Source organism: Ornithodoros turicata, chromosome 1 (assembly GCF_037126465.1).
Source record: "Ornithodoros turicata isolate Travis chromosome 1, ASM3712646v1, whole genome shotgun sequence".
NCBI classification, from domain to species: Eukaryota; Metazoa; Arthropoda; class Arachnida; order Ixodida; family Argasidae; genus Ornithodoros; species Ornithodoros turicata.
This window is the reverse complement of record NC_088201.1, coordinates 202213515-202228503: the sequence shown is the minus strand read 5'-3', so window position 1 is coordinate 202228503 and position 14989 is coordinate 202213515. Positions and strand designations below refer to the sequence as shown.

Sequence of the window (14989 nt, the reverse complement as noted above, 5' to 3'; positions counted from 1 at the left end):
CGTCGAAAAGTAAAAACGGTCGATCAGGTAAAAGGAGTTCTGCGTTCTTGGAAGCTAAGGTGCCAAGCCTCTTTCAGATGGACCAAAGCGTTCAGACACTTATTGACGACGAATCCCTTGAACATGAGTGTGAAACCTGCAACCAATACTTAGAGCCTATAACCGACATTACCGTTCAGCCCGCTCTGTCCTCGAATGTACGTCACCCCAGCCTTCGGATGTTCAGCTGCTAGAGCACTCACTGGAGGCACTCAGAGTTCGCAGTCCCATTCATCCTCTCCATGCAGTCACCCCGACGGAATCAATCTACCGAAGCTCAGAATCGGGTCCTTCTCCAGTGAGCTTCCATGTTAACAAGGCTTCCGGGACCAATTTCGATCCAGTATTCACGACAGCCCACGTCTTTCTAACGCGACTAAGATGAAGTATCTGCTGTCGCTAGTGTCTGGATCAGCAGCAAGAGCACAGGAAGGAAACGAAAACTACGATAGAGCGGTCGAAATTTTGAAGTTGAGATTTGGCAGAGAGCACATGCAGAATCTGGATGATATTGCCCAGTTGCGTGCCCTTCATGAGGCTGTTACTGTGCCGCGGAGAAACCTCAATGGTATGGTGATACCGCAGAACCAATACTCAGTCGCTGTGCACAGCGCAGTTATTAGAAAAATTCCATCGCCTCTTGAGCTAGAGTACTACCGTAGAAGGGTAAATAACTCCAGCAACACTCCGGTGAACAAGCCTAACACTGGAGAAGCATAGAGAGGCTGGAGAGGAAATGAGCAACGCTGCAGGCGAGGAAAACGCAGCATGTTCACTTAAAAATGAAGACATGCCGTCAAAAGTTTGAGTTCGCTACGACGTAGTCCTACGCCACCTCAACCTCCACAGGACCGATATTGTTGAAGAAAGTGCTGAAGCGAATATGAAATACACGTCCACTCAATTCTCCAAACATCTGTCCGGAGACGTATGTGATCGGTTCATCACACTGAACCTCTCCGGATGGTCAACGTGGTGGACCACAGGTAGCCCGGCGGTCCTCGTTGGAATCGACAGGGTGTAATGGTAATCATACACCTATGTTCTGTGTCTTTGAAGACTTCACCGTCAGGGAGAGAAGTTTCAGAATTGTTCAAGTGGACTTCCTGTTCCTGTTCCTGCGTGTCCAAAGAGCGAAGCATGGCCCCTTGTGTCTGAAGCGAACACACAGGAAATTCGAGATGCTGAGAAACAGAGACCAGAAGGTGTGAAACCAGAGAGCTCTACGAACCTCGTCCAACTCAGGCACAACTGCATTGGTCTCCTAAAGCACGTGACTTCTCGGGGGCTGCCTCACTGGCGGGGACGAAGGCTGTGATGTCAGAGTAGCATGAGTTTCGGTATTCGAGGTGCCTATTTTCTCCACCTCTATTGCCGTCGTCACTCCAAAACCTTCAATGTAGGTTCACATCCGTGCAAAGGACAATATTTTACGTTTATCTGAGATAACGTGGGATGACCTGACGCAGCCCCTTTAATCAATATCTAAAATGTCATAAATTGGCCCTAGACGATGAGCAAGGGACAGCCTGCTGGACATCATTTCATGTGTCATATTGGCAATGTTATGATATTCTGATGATCAGATTTTGACGTCCCAGGGATAGTATCCCCATGGTGTTCTACACCTTGTAAGCATCCTTCACCAGTAAAAGCATGGGAAGTGCCCCATTACTCATTGCACTAGCAATGTTGAACATGCGTGACGTTGGAAATTTCTCTTCTCTGCCTGCTTGGACGTTAATCATTGAAAGTCCTTTGTCGGTGGAGCCTCACGTGAGGCACACATCGAGGGCCCTCGAGAAAGGACTCGCTCCGAGGGAGCCCTAGTAACTGCACGAAGTGGTGCATGAAAGTCACTCACGTACCAAAGCGAAATTGAAGAAAATTTATTGATGATGATGATACCTAATGGCTGTCGGTCTGAAACGCACGTCAGACGAACGCAACACAAGTCTGAAGGTGTTAAAGGAGATTAACACTTGAGATATGGTAATTCATTCCTGCGGCTGTCTGGATTTCTGGACGGCTGCCATATTTGAATTGTTTCTTATGTCATAAGCGATATTTTGGGGTGGTATCGTCGTGCAGTTGCCCCGGATGGGGTAATTTCGCCAATAATCCTTGTCGTTACCGTGGTACAGGGAGCATCACAATGAAGACTACTGAGGGATGCTCGCATGTTTTCTGTGGTGGGTAGTCCTCTTAGACTACCCTGATCCCAGAGCAAGAGGGTGAGGACACCCCTCCATCTCCTGTGCCGACATCATCTCCCCCTCCCGTGGGTGCACCAAGCCGCCACTACAGAGCAGGCTGACTGCACCTTCCCCCTACATCGCCCCCCCAACCCCCCAGTTGTCACGCTTTCTGACAGGATCCATGGAGAAGCCCGAGAGATGCGGACACACAAGACGACACACGCAAGTTCTCAGACACAACCTGTCGAGTGTCGTCTTCTGCGTCCGTGTTTCTCGGTCTTCTTCGCGGATCTACACCAGCTAGCCGGAACCCTTTTCTTTGTTCTGATAAGATATTGGCTAGGCTGCATAGCCCACTTGCTAAAACAGTATCTAGATAGACCTCATACTGTTATCGTGAAAATTGTGCAAATTATAAGGAGTTCCCTCTATATCTCGCCCAACACGTGCCGGCTCTCTTGAGCTCACCTTGTCTCGCCGTACAGGCATTCAATGTTGAAAATGTTAGAGGACAGTGTTGAAAAAGTCTTTATTCCCACATTTATGAGATATTACCAGAGAAACAACATGTGAGCGGAACGTACACTGTGCATTTTTTTACTCTGGTTTTAACAGAGTTGTTTCATTGCAGCTGGCAAATTTCCTTAAATTTCCAGCAAAAGACACGTCCCTGCTTGTCTCCGATGGTTTCAGTGGTGCCTCCCACGATCTCTGAAAGCGCAGAAACGTTCTGACATCAGTTTTGTGCGGAAGTTATGGCAATATTTTTAACAGTGTACAGTGCTGGACGCGTACCGCACGGATTTACAGACATTTGCATGTACGAGTAGGTACCCTAGACACCTGTTTGTAAGTCGGTATGGTACCATTCCCTGCTAGAGTGTCTGAGAAAGGGATGTGCCGGAGCGTGTTCCTAAAGGTTTGTGCAACACAGCAAGATCAACCCTCTCTTTACGAACAACTAACGCTCTGACATTGCCAGGAGTACCGCCAGCTTAGTTCGGAATTTGTAGCAAGATTTTGACCAGTGTAGAGTCAACCCTCGATATATGAACACAGCAAGCGTTTCTCAAGAAATAATTAATCCAGAAATTCGTGCATCTAGAAAATCAGAGTATATATTTTAATTATGTATGTATAATTTTGTTATATTTCTTTTTTTGCGCAGGGACGTCCGAATGCCAGAGCGTTGTGGTTGGTGAGGAAATAAAATGACGATGAGATATAATAATTCCCGTCAGCTCAACAGCGTCTCATGCGAACCTGAGAAAAAGTAAAGATGGCGATGGGGAAAATGGATAGGCACTGCATAGATACAAAGAAAATATAGTGCACACAGGTGATTTATGAGTGCCGGAGAGCGTATTATCCGACAGCAGTTCCGCCCATGAATTTTTTTTTACATACACTGCTAGAACACGTCACTTGGCGTGATTTCATAAATACCGCAACAAGAAAATTACAAACTTGAGTAAGAGTCAGCAGAAAACAAGCCACAATTTCTGCACACAGTGGTAGTTGACCTGCATTGAATTGTACGTAACGCAAACCTGATTCTGACCATACGATATACACAAAATATTATTTAGGGATTTCGTTTCCAAGTTGCCATTCGTGTACGCCGCGCCTAACGACATGTTGTCATTAACCGATCCTGAGTCTTGGATGTGTTCGATGTTCCCTTCAGACAAGCACAAGTCGGCGCACTTCCCTTATCAGAGTCACGATGCACTGAGTGGCTAGAATGGCTCATCATCCAATCTCAAGGAACAGCGATAGTAGCCCAGAGGAAGCAGCTGTGGATGGAACAGCTGCTATTCGACTTGACCTCTCCCTGTTAAAAAAAAAAAATGATGCCCTAGTGTCTGACAGCGCCATCAGTTTGGTGGCGTTGAACTATGCTCGCAGTCTGCTTTATTCTGTCTACCAACGACATGATGAAAAATCTCTCGTAGAGGTCTCTTTCGGCTAAAAGGACGTTTTATGGAACACCATCTCTTGGAACACCAGAACATGGAACTCCAACATTTTGAGCCGCGAAATGTAACGCACCGCTGAAAAGCTAAAAATAGACTTCGTCACTGAAAAGCGCGGTTCTCGAGCAAAGAACTATCTAATGATATTGATAACATAAACGCCGACGTAATGTCTATACTGGATGTTCTTCTATCGGCAAAGTATTAAAAGAAAAAACTGTGTGAGCAGCATTCATGCCGTTTTAGCGGTTGAGTTGCGCGGCAGGCGAGGTTGTAACTACCGAGGACTAATTACCTAAGTTCATTAATTAACTGGTTCTTTACGAAATTTCCGGCGAAAGCAGGGCAGCCTAAGCGGGAGACAACCTTCGTTGAAAGCCATTCTATATTTTAATACCCTCAACCGAGCGCGCACCGTGAAGTATTCATCGCCCAATAGCGTTGCAAACAAGCTGAAATCGGATTTTCTTCTCCTTTTATTTTCCTTCCTCTTTGTTTTCTTGTTTTTCTTCAGCTTTCCTTTCCCTTTTCTTTTCCTTTCTTTCTTCCCCCATTTTCTTTTTCTTGAAATAGTAAGCCGACCTCCTCCGTCTGACTAACGTTTCCTTTCTTAATAAACATATTTCCCCACCCGAGACCGGAACAGCGCCGGTAGGTGCCCAAGCAAAACAGCGCTCATTGGACGTCATTGGGCAACGTACTTTGGAGCGATGGTCGTGATAGGACTACTAGGCCGGCTCGCGTGGCCGAATCGTTAGCGTGCGTCGTTATGTCACGTCGCGACTGGGAGGTACCAGGGTTTCGAATCCCGGTGCCCGCCGTGCTGTCTGGGATTTTTCCTAGGTCTTCCTCAGATGCCAGGAAATATAAACGAGTCAATTAAACGGCGCTGACGTCGGCGATGATTTGCTCATGCTGAAAGCAATGAGTGCTCTTAGCGACGGGAACTTACTTGACCTTCTTGAAGTAGGTTCTCGGGTCTTCTGTGAGTTTCTGCCCGCGGTTGATTGACTCCTCTAAGAGACGAATAAATTCCTTCAACTCGGCTTTCGTGTAGTCACGACGGCTGCGGAGCGCTGGAACAGAAAACGTCGGTTACGTTAAAATATTAAATATGCCGACCCGTAAAGACTCGCTGAAGGAAACACGCGCGCATGAGATCACGATGCATCACTCTACATTATTTCAGTTCATCAACTGACAACAACGTGTTTCCCAAGGGTCTTCTTTTTTTAAGTGCTTCAGTGCGAAGCTTCCGGCCACATGATGATGGTAGTCACACAGATGCGTTTTGGAATTATTTGTCGGAAAATGTTGACGCAAGACACTAAATGAACTCGCGGTGCACCAAGGAGAGAGGACATGAGGAAAATAAACAAACACCTCACTGGAGTCGCAACTAAAATAATATTTTATTACAGACGCACGCCCTAATGAAGAACGACACGTTTTACATTTCTTTCAGCTCGTTTCTTTGTTGAGTACCCGCCCTTCCCATACTTGAAAGTTACGTAGCATCCCATGCAAGTACGAGGGGCGTTCTAGTCAAACCGGGACTTTTCGTTTTTGGCAAAAGTAAAATGAACTTAGAGGCGAGAAATTAGTTTTATTTTTCAGCGTAATCTCCAGCTGCACTAATGCTCTTGTCCAAGCGTGTCATGAGGGTTTGGATGCCAGCAGCGTAAGAATCCTTACCGGCGCGTAGCAGCCATGATCGGACCGCATTCTTGACCTCGTCGTCGCAGCCCAAGTGGCAGCCCCCAAGGAACGCCTTCAGTGGACCGAAGAGATGGAAATGACTGGGGGCGAGGTCTGGACTCTAAGGGCGATGTGGCAGCAACTCCCAGCCAAGTTCCTGTAAGGTGCCTGTCCTGAGATGTGCGGTATGCAGGGCGTGCATTGTCCTGTAGGAGGAGGACACCTTTGGTGATGAGGCCCGGCTTTCCGAAACTGGAGGTGTTGATGAATGATAGTGTTCAACGTTCGCACAGAAAGGTCCGTCTTTCGAGTGCAGTTCGAGGCATGTTATCCGTCGGTTCTTGAGGATCGGGTGCTCCACAAGTTGGATGTTCTCAGGAACTCTGACACTGGGCTCTAAGCCGTCCCGGCCGGGATTGTCCTGCACTGATGTACGGCCGTCTCGGAACCGTTTGCACCACTCAAACGCTTTGATGCGGCTAAGTGTATCGTGGCCATACTGAGCTTGAAGTCTTCTGTGAATTTGAGATGACTTTACGCCTTCATTCACGAGAAACTTCATGACAATTCGCTGTTCGATGTGCGCGCTCGCCTCGTTGTCGGCCATCTTGTCCAGCACGTGTCTTCTGTTTTGCACAAACTGTGGACCACCACGTGGTGAACGTCGAGGCCTGTCTCGCGTGAAAATTACGAAAAAGAAGTAGCGCGAGCCATTTGTACACTGAGGAGACAGAAAATCCCGGTTTGACTTGAACACCCCTTGTATTTTATAGCTTGCGATAACAAATTAAACCTATCCAAGGAACCGGTATTACTGCGTTCGGCGGCGGTCGACAATCTACTTGGACGCATTTTTTTTATTCTTCCGCAAGGGATCACATTTTAATTGCAGGAATTTTAAATATGACCGCTAATTCCGCAGCTGCAGAAGCTCCGGCGCCGTGACGTTATTCCCTAAGGGCCAGCTCTCACTTGGCAACGCCCGACGCGACGTCGTGAGCGGGCGGCGGAAGTATTGAGAAGCATTTCCCGCCGCCCCGTCGGAGCGCACGACTTTCATGTTCCCACCAGAGTGGCATTCAGTCGTCCGAAGATGACGAAAAACTGGGAGGCGCGGCCTTTTTGTGTCACCTTATTGGTCTGCAGCATATCGTTCTCGGCAGCTCTCATCGGCGTCACGTCAAGACTGGGAGGTACCTGGGTTCGAATCCCGGTGCAGGCTGTGCTGTCTGGGCTCTCCACTGGGTTTTCCTGAGACGCTTTCAGACATATGTCGGTACAGTTCCCTTAGAAGTCTGTCGAGGACAGTGGCGTGGGGGGGGGGGGCTAGGGGGGCTGAAGCCCCCCCCCCTACCTCCCACGGAGACCGACCCACGCAAATCGTGCAAATCCGAGGGGAACGTAATATAAGGTGGGGGGGGGGGCAGCGTGCCGACCGCGAATGTTCTTGCAGATCATCGCGTCTATCAAAGCAGCACTCTTGAATGGTTTTCAATGTATGAGCTTTTCAAAATACTTCCAATCTCGTGACACCACCTCATTGGTCATAGCAGCCTATACATGTAATCGTATTGTGAACGTCGAAATCAACTTTTGTTTTTTTCATCCGCACTTTGCAGTGTGCCCAAACATGTGTGTGTTGTCGCACACATGATCAGCGGGGGGGGGGCGAGTTTTCGTATCGAGCCCCCCCCCCCCCCCCCCCCCCCAACTTGGAGGTCTGGCTACGCCACTGGTCGAGGACGCACATTCCCCCAGGGCGTCAGTCGTGAAGTTGCCCACCTCTGTGAGGCGGACAACAGCGAGCCCTTTTACCACCACCGCGACCATCTCATCGACGTTGTGAAAGAAGTTCGGCATAGCAATTTTGTGCCGGGAAAACAGCCGGAGGCCCACACGGGACGGAGGAGGGAACCTTCAGAAGCTTCGGGTTTGTTCTGAGCTCTCTTGGCAACTATCGAGTCCCCGACTGCCAAACCAACTTTATCTATCATTTCGGAAGAACGTTTCCGAACTTCTTTGGGGCGCTCATTGTAGCAGTTTCGGATTGTTCCGGTGTCCCATTAAAGATTTCATCTGAGTCCTTGTGAAATTGGCCGCGGACTATTTTTTTTTCTTCTCATTTCGCTTTACAAATCAACCACAGACAAAGTCTTACCACGCAAAACGCAAATGCCGTCAGCGATACGGCACACGCACAGACAAGATGGTGGATCATATCCATGATGAGGAAAGCCACAGCTCGGGCCTGCAGAAAAAAAGCGTCCAGCGCGGGAACAATAGCTCGATCGTCAGTGAACCGCGAGTGAACTTTACGCCTTTCCCCGATTTTTGGAAAGAACCCGTTAAAACTCCATACTCTCTTGTTCTCCTAGACTAAGTGACGTCACTGTTAGCTCAGGCATCTATCTGTCTCCTAGCAACAGTGTGCGTCTCTCCTCACCGCTCCACGTTGGAAGACTCTAAGCAGTTGCGGTGAGAAAAGCAAACGTCGACCTTTGAGAAGACTGGCAGTTTCGGCACTACATGACATCATGCTTTTATCCAATTTTATCATACTTACCCCTCACACGGCTCACACGACAAAAGTTCATATTTTAGATTACGGGTCAGCGTTCTGAAGCAATGTGGCTATGACCTGCATGTAGACGCGTACAGATGGACTGAGTGCAGCAGGAAAGATTAAATCTGTTAAGTATATCTAAGATTGAGATAATTCTAAACAAATCTACGTCAAATAAATAACGATTAATCAGTCCACGTCTGTACGCCGCTCATAGCAACAGCTGCTCCTTGGCGCTGGCATGGAACGAGGAAGGAGATATATTCTATTTCCCAATTTTGAATGAACGGGATCATAATATAAAAGAGGTAAATTTTCAGCGGGGCATTTCCAGGCTGATGTTGCTTCCAGTGGGCCCCGTTCATCCATCCAATTCCTAACATGGCAATTGGGTATCCGACTTTCTATTTATTCTATCTTCCCGAAAACCAGTTGATGAAATGCCAAGCATGATTAAGTGACATAGTTATGTGAGACTTATAGTGGCCTAGCTGATTTGATTGTTATGCAAACAATAGCAGACTCACCACTATCGACTTCAGCTAAGCCCATCGGCGTATCGCCCACGGTGGCTGCAAAACTGATCTGCAACAACCACAGCACGACCCAAGCAAACACACCCACGATGTTTCGCATCATGGAATTGTCCGCGACGCTCTGTCTACCAGCCACTTTTAAAAGACTGCCATGACGTCACTGGATGAATGCCACACCCACGTATAAGCGCAGCTCTAATTGGTGCTGAACGAGACAAAGGGAGTGACAACTTGGCGGTGGGCGATGACAAGATTGCGCGAATCGCCTCGAACAACAGCTTTTATTTCTCAATCAAAACATGCTCTTCCGAACAATACACTCTTAAAAAAGAACTTCACCTCATAGCACGTTCCTAGCCAACCATCATCTCGAATGATATCGTTATCTGACTTGATTTGTTGAAAACGGGAGGCGCACGCCTTTTTTTTTTTGACAATTATGAACAGCATAAGGGTCACAAAAAGGCGTACGCATCCCATTTTCAACAAATCAGGGCAGATAACGATATCAATCGACATGACGGTTGGCGTGCTATGCGGTGAAGTTCATTTTTAAGAGTGTAGGCGATCAGAGATCAGACAACAAATTAGGCCCTCACTAAACGATGTATCAGAGAAGGCTTACCACTGGACTTCCGTAACCCTTCGCTTATATCGGTCACTCTTCAGTAGTTTTTCGTCGCTATTTTTTTTTTTCCGGTATCGATCTGTGCTTGCTGATATAAAGAAGCCCATTAGCAATCTCTAATTTTGTTGATTTTGCTACGTTGGCGTGCTATCTAATATCGCCGTCGACGCACTGCTCACTCTGTCCTACATTGACGTGTTCACAGTAGTTCGATATTGTTGACTGCCACGGATAGACAGTGTACGTATTTGTTTTCATGCGTCTTACGTTGCATGGCTCTGGGGCAAATTGACCTTTCCAGGAAAGCTGTGCACACTCGAACATACCGAGGCAGCACAAGTTGGACACCGTGATAGGCGACCACTTTTCTCATCTTATGGCAGATTCGATGTAAGTAAGTCACGTGTACAGAGACGTAGCCTTTCATCTCTTTTTTGATTACTAGCCCTCATTCCAGAATATACTTCTTTGCCTATTCTCTGACCGTGGCTGTGGATAACTGATGTAGTAAACACGCCGCAAAAGACAAAGGGCCGGAGGAGCAGACAGGTTTTGCGTCGTGTTTACTTCATCACGCATTCACACCAACTAGCCCGATTGCTCGTCCTGTGGATAACTGACATGTTCTAGGCGGTCGACCTGATGCTAGAACCCTCTGGGACTGAGTGGTGAGAGGACTTCCTAATGGCGGGGTACATAACAGCGCAAGTGATCCAAGTTTTTCTTGCGTTGGTCTCGGCATTACAATGGCGGAGGAAAACAGCAACAACTTTATTACGAGATGATGTCTGGGGATTATCATCGCCAGGGGCGATACTCCATCCTATTGCTGGTGGTGATGCGGGGAATGAAACAATGAGCCCCTTCACAATATGAATCGAAGCCCTACACTCTTAGAAATGAACTTCACCACATAGCACGCTCCTAGCCAACCATCATCCCGAATGACAACGTTCTCGCCCCTGATTTGTTGAAAACGGGAGGAGGAGCCTATTTTGTGCCATTATGCACGGCACCAAATAGGCTCCTCCTCCCGTTTTCAACAAATCAGGGGCGAGAACGTTGTCATTCGGGATGATGGTTGGCTAGGAGCGTGCTATGTGGTGAAGTTCATTTTTAAGAGTGTATGGCGTCCAGAAAAGTGAGACAGCCTTGAAGGCACAGCGTTGGTGTGCTGGATGTGGCCAAGGACCAAGCAATTTTGTGAGGGAGAGGGGGCGAGAGTCTAGCTCTTTAAGAAATCTGGACAATACGGTTCGGAAAGGTTGGTAGTTTGGGCAATGGGAAAGAATGTGCTCTACACTCTTAAAAATGATCTTCACCGCATAGCGCACTCCTAGCCAACCGTCATCTCAAATGATATCGTTATCTGCCTTGATTTGTTGAAAACGGGAGGCGTACGCCTTTTTTGTGACAATTATGAACAGCATAAGTGTCACAAAAAAGGCGTACGCCTCACGTTTTCAACAAATCAAGGCAGATAACGATATCATTTGAGATGATGGTTGGCTAGGAGTGTGCTATGCGGTGAAGTTCATTTTTAAGAGTGCAGATCTTCAACAGCACCGCAGTGGCTACAGCGGGGAGAGGCAGGTTTTCTAAAGCGGTAAGGCCACTGTGCTGCGAAAGCCACATGGAGGCGCATTCGATAAACCAATTCGGCATCAAATCGAGTGCTGGGTCAACTCTGCTCAGCATGGGGGGGGGGGGGGGGGGGAGGGCGGCTGTCAGCAGTCCATTGGCGGGTAGCCAGAGACGCCGATGGTGCGAGATAGAAAGTACAGATTTGAACGGGACGAAGCAGTTGTTTTCTTGGCTGCTGGACTGGTTGCTCGGAATTCGATCGTGGCCGAAATACTGTTTTCTGTATCGTGCTTGTCTGCATGCTGGTATGGGGTGTAAGTTCCCCTTTGTTATTGAATTTTTATAATTGCGCTTTGCAGTTGGTCTCCTTGTTACTCTGCGAAGGCGGTTGGTAGTCTGACGGGTAGTCTACTCTCGGGAGGGTGGGATTCAGGGAAGAGGATCCCACAGTATCTAGGACGCCACGTGTCGTTTCATGAGTGGAATGTGTGTTTTGTAAGCACTAATTGTCAACTGTCTGTGCTCATTTATAACCTCAAATGGGCTACGAGGACTTGTTCTGAAAAAACAGAAAAGAAAACAGAGAAATGTCGAGTATGATTCTGTTTCACGCATACTTCACCGTAGAATGCCGCGTTAATTATGTTTTTGACGTTAAAGTAAAGCTTTTGTATTGGTTGCCACACGGTAGTGAGTTTTAGCACACCGGAAGGCGTCACGATTACAGTTTCGAATAGTACATGATAAGTTAATCCTCCTCCAACTCTGAACTGATAAGATTTGATTCGATAACTTCCTTTATCGTATCGCTTTCATATTTATTTCCTTTAATTCTTACGATGTAGGAGAACAAGTGTAGTGATTTGAAGTAAGACCAGAGCAAGGATGCGTTCTTTTCTTTTTTTTTTTGTTGTTGCTTTTGCAGCAATTGAAAGTTTGTATGTCTTTGAAACTTCTATTCCGCAGACTATTGTGCGTTGAGGCATCTCTGCTTGCAAGCAATATCCGCTTTTTTAAAATGTCAAATAATTTCAATAGTACAGAACAATGTGCGTTGCCAAGCATGTGCTTCAGTAAGCATACTGTCTGAGAAAAAAAAGCAGTCAGTGTTAGCATACTATATTGTGTTGTCAACCCATGTGAGAGAAGAACATACAGCAGCCAACCTCCTAAAAATGACGGGTTACAATGCATGAACAATAGGTTTGAACAAACGTATAATCTGATAAGCACTCCGTGTCCGCTGTATTGTTGACTCGGTAACACAGAATAGAAGCGTTTGGGTAGAACGATACCTCTGTGGATTGCTGTGTATTGTACACGGATGCATATGATGGAGGATTACAGAACAAGTGATCTGCAAAGAACAATACGCCTTGAAAGCCGGACAAAATGCTTGAAAAGGGTTATTGTTTGAGAAAACAGGAGGCCCAATTCGCTGTGTATTGGCATTTGTCTTCGATTTTCCCAGACTTCACCTGCTTCTTGGAAACTTCCCTGACTTTTGCAGTTTCACCAATATTCAGTGACAATTCCCGGTTTTCCGGGTTGGCAGACACCCTAAACCTCCAGTGCAAGTATGATTGAGACTGGGATGTACCATAAAATACGGCTCAAAAAGCTTACCGTGTTGAGCACTTCCTTTGCCCTGTTTTCAAAGAGATGCTCCAACTTCTGCGTATCCACTGGGACACGTCCCAGCTCGTCCCAAATGGTCTTCTTCTTCGGCGTCCTCGACACTATATTTGGGTCCACCCGGACCTCCTTCCAGAACAGCTTCACAGTCTTCTTATTTTTCGCTATAGTATTTTGCACCGGAGCCTGTTGGGCCTGTTGCCTCTGCATCCAGGGTGGCTGAGGCGGTCCCCCGTTCATCATGGGCCCCCTGCCCCCCATTGGAGGTGGGGGCGGAGGAGGACCGCTCATGGGAGGTGGTGGTGGTGGGGGGCCGTTCATGAACGGAGGAGGTGGAGGAGGTCCGTTCATGTGGGGCAGCGGAGGCGGAGGACACCCGAACGGCAGAGGGGCGCCGTTTGTCAGGGGCTGAGTCGCCAGGATGTCGGCATCGTCGTCGTCGCGCAGGTCCGTGATGTCGAGGTCGTTGATGAGGAGGGGCCTCCGGATGGACTTGACCAGCTGCTCCCACTGGAGGTCGTTGTCGGACTTCCAGAGCAAGTCCGGAATGGAGGCGGAGGAAGACAGAGGGATGAGGGTGCGGAGGTCGGTGCGGGGAACCCGCGACGCGGCCAGCCCTTCCTTGGCTCGACTGACTATGCCGCTGGTGTCAGTGATGGGCTCGGAGGTCGGGGAGCGGAGGGGAGGTTCCGCGTTGCGGTTGAACATGCGCCCCTGCACCTCCCGCACGGTTTCGCGTTTCATCCGGTGAACGAGAGGAAGAGAGGAACGGGAGTGAGTGAGAGGGCACGTTGCACTTCATCATGACTGTCATCATATGGTCACTGACCTGTCCAGGCAACAAAAATTATCAATAGTTTTCGGGGAATTTTTTGCAAATTCGGGGGGCAAAAACAGGGTAAATAAACATGTGCTCTAAATTTGGGTGGAAAAACGTCAAAAAAAAAAAACGTGCTAAATTCAGGAAGAAATCGCTCTACTCAAACTAACTGTACTGGTTTGGTACAAACGGTGATGTTACTCCATTTGCTACCAAAACAAGTTAGTGTTTCTTCCTACAGACATCTCAGTGAGGGTAATTTTTCGGGTAAAAATCGGGTTTTGCCATAAGGAAGCAACTTTCAATTCGGGGTGCAAATTCGGGAAAGAATCTGGTTAAACCCTAGAACCTCAGGCTCTAACGATCAAGAACACGTCATAAACAGGCACTGGTATTCTCATGTTTTGTGCTTAGTTTTTTTCTGAAATCGAGGTGCGTGCTGGGAGGGGTAAATGTAAAGTTTTATTTCAGTAACCATTTAAACATGGTTAAATCAGGATCTACCATGTGAAAGAGCAGACATTAGGGTGAAAAAAAAACAGAAAAAGCTTCTGCCACATTTCAGATGAACATGAGATCCCTAGCAGCGGTGCTAATTAAGTGGTGGTTTGATGAGCACGGCCCCATATACGCCAAACGAGTGCACGTATCACATTGGGCTAGTGCTCATTTCAAAAATAAGTTTCAGGCTTATGAGGGGAGCCGGAACCCATGCATTTAGAGGCGGACCTTCTCTGCGCCCGGTCACGGGAAGAACGCGTGCGACGGTGTTGGAGGCCTGTTCGTGTTCCAGTCTCCACCGGATTCATTCGTGCCCTGAACGTAGCCTCTCTCATTCCTTCGTCATCAACGTCATAGCCGTTGATCTCTTTCATCGCTCGGTGCTGGACTTGTGGGCGAAGGTAACGCATACAATATAAGACGCAGAGAAAGGCAAGTATCATACCGTTCGTGTGGGGCCAACCTTTGTGCGGAACGCAGCCGAGACACGTTCTCTGCGGAGCAATTTTAGCAGCACCAGCCTACAACGTTCACCACTGCAGGAGACAAACAGAATGGGCATATCGAGAAAAGCGTCCATGAAGTCTGAAAAACGGAGTCCTCGACCGAGAAATACAGCGTATTATTGCGACGGAGATCCATTCAGGATTAAGCTCTGTGACGATAACAGCGTAAGTGCAACCACTTTAAAACAGTGTGTATTGATCATGTGTCCTTTTTTTCTGTTGTGACGGAGGATAAAACAAACATAAGGCATACACTACAGACGTCTTGCATTCAAAAGAGGTACAGTTCACTTTATGTGTGGGAC

General features: G+C 47.7%; 1 long non-coding RNA gene across 1 annotated transcript; it reads right to left on the bottom strand.

Moving 5' to 3' along the window:
• Positions 1-2747: 2747 nt before the first annotated feature.
• Positions 2748-9108, bottom strand: LOC135375474 (uncharacterized). The gene is made up of 3 exons (XR_010417251.1): positions 9002-9108; positions 5166-5289; positions 2748-2948 (listed from the first exon to the last, which is right to left on the bottom strand). It is a non-coding gene; the product is annotated as an uncharacterized LOC135375474 (long non-coding RNA).
• Positions 9109-14989: the final 5881 nt, after the last annotated feature.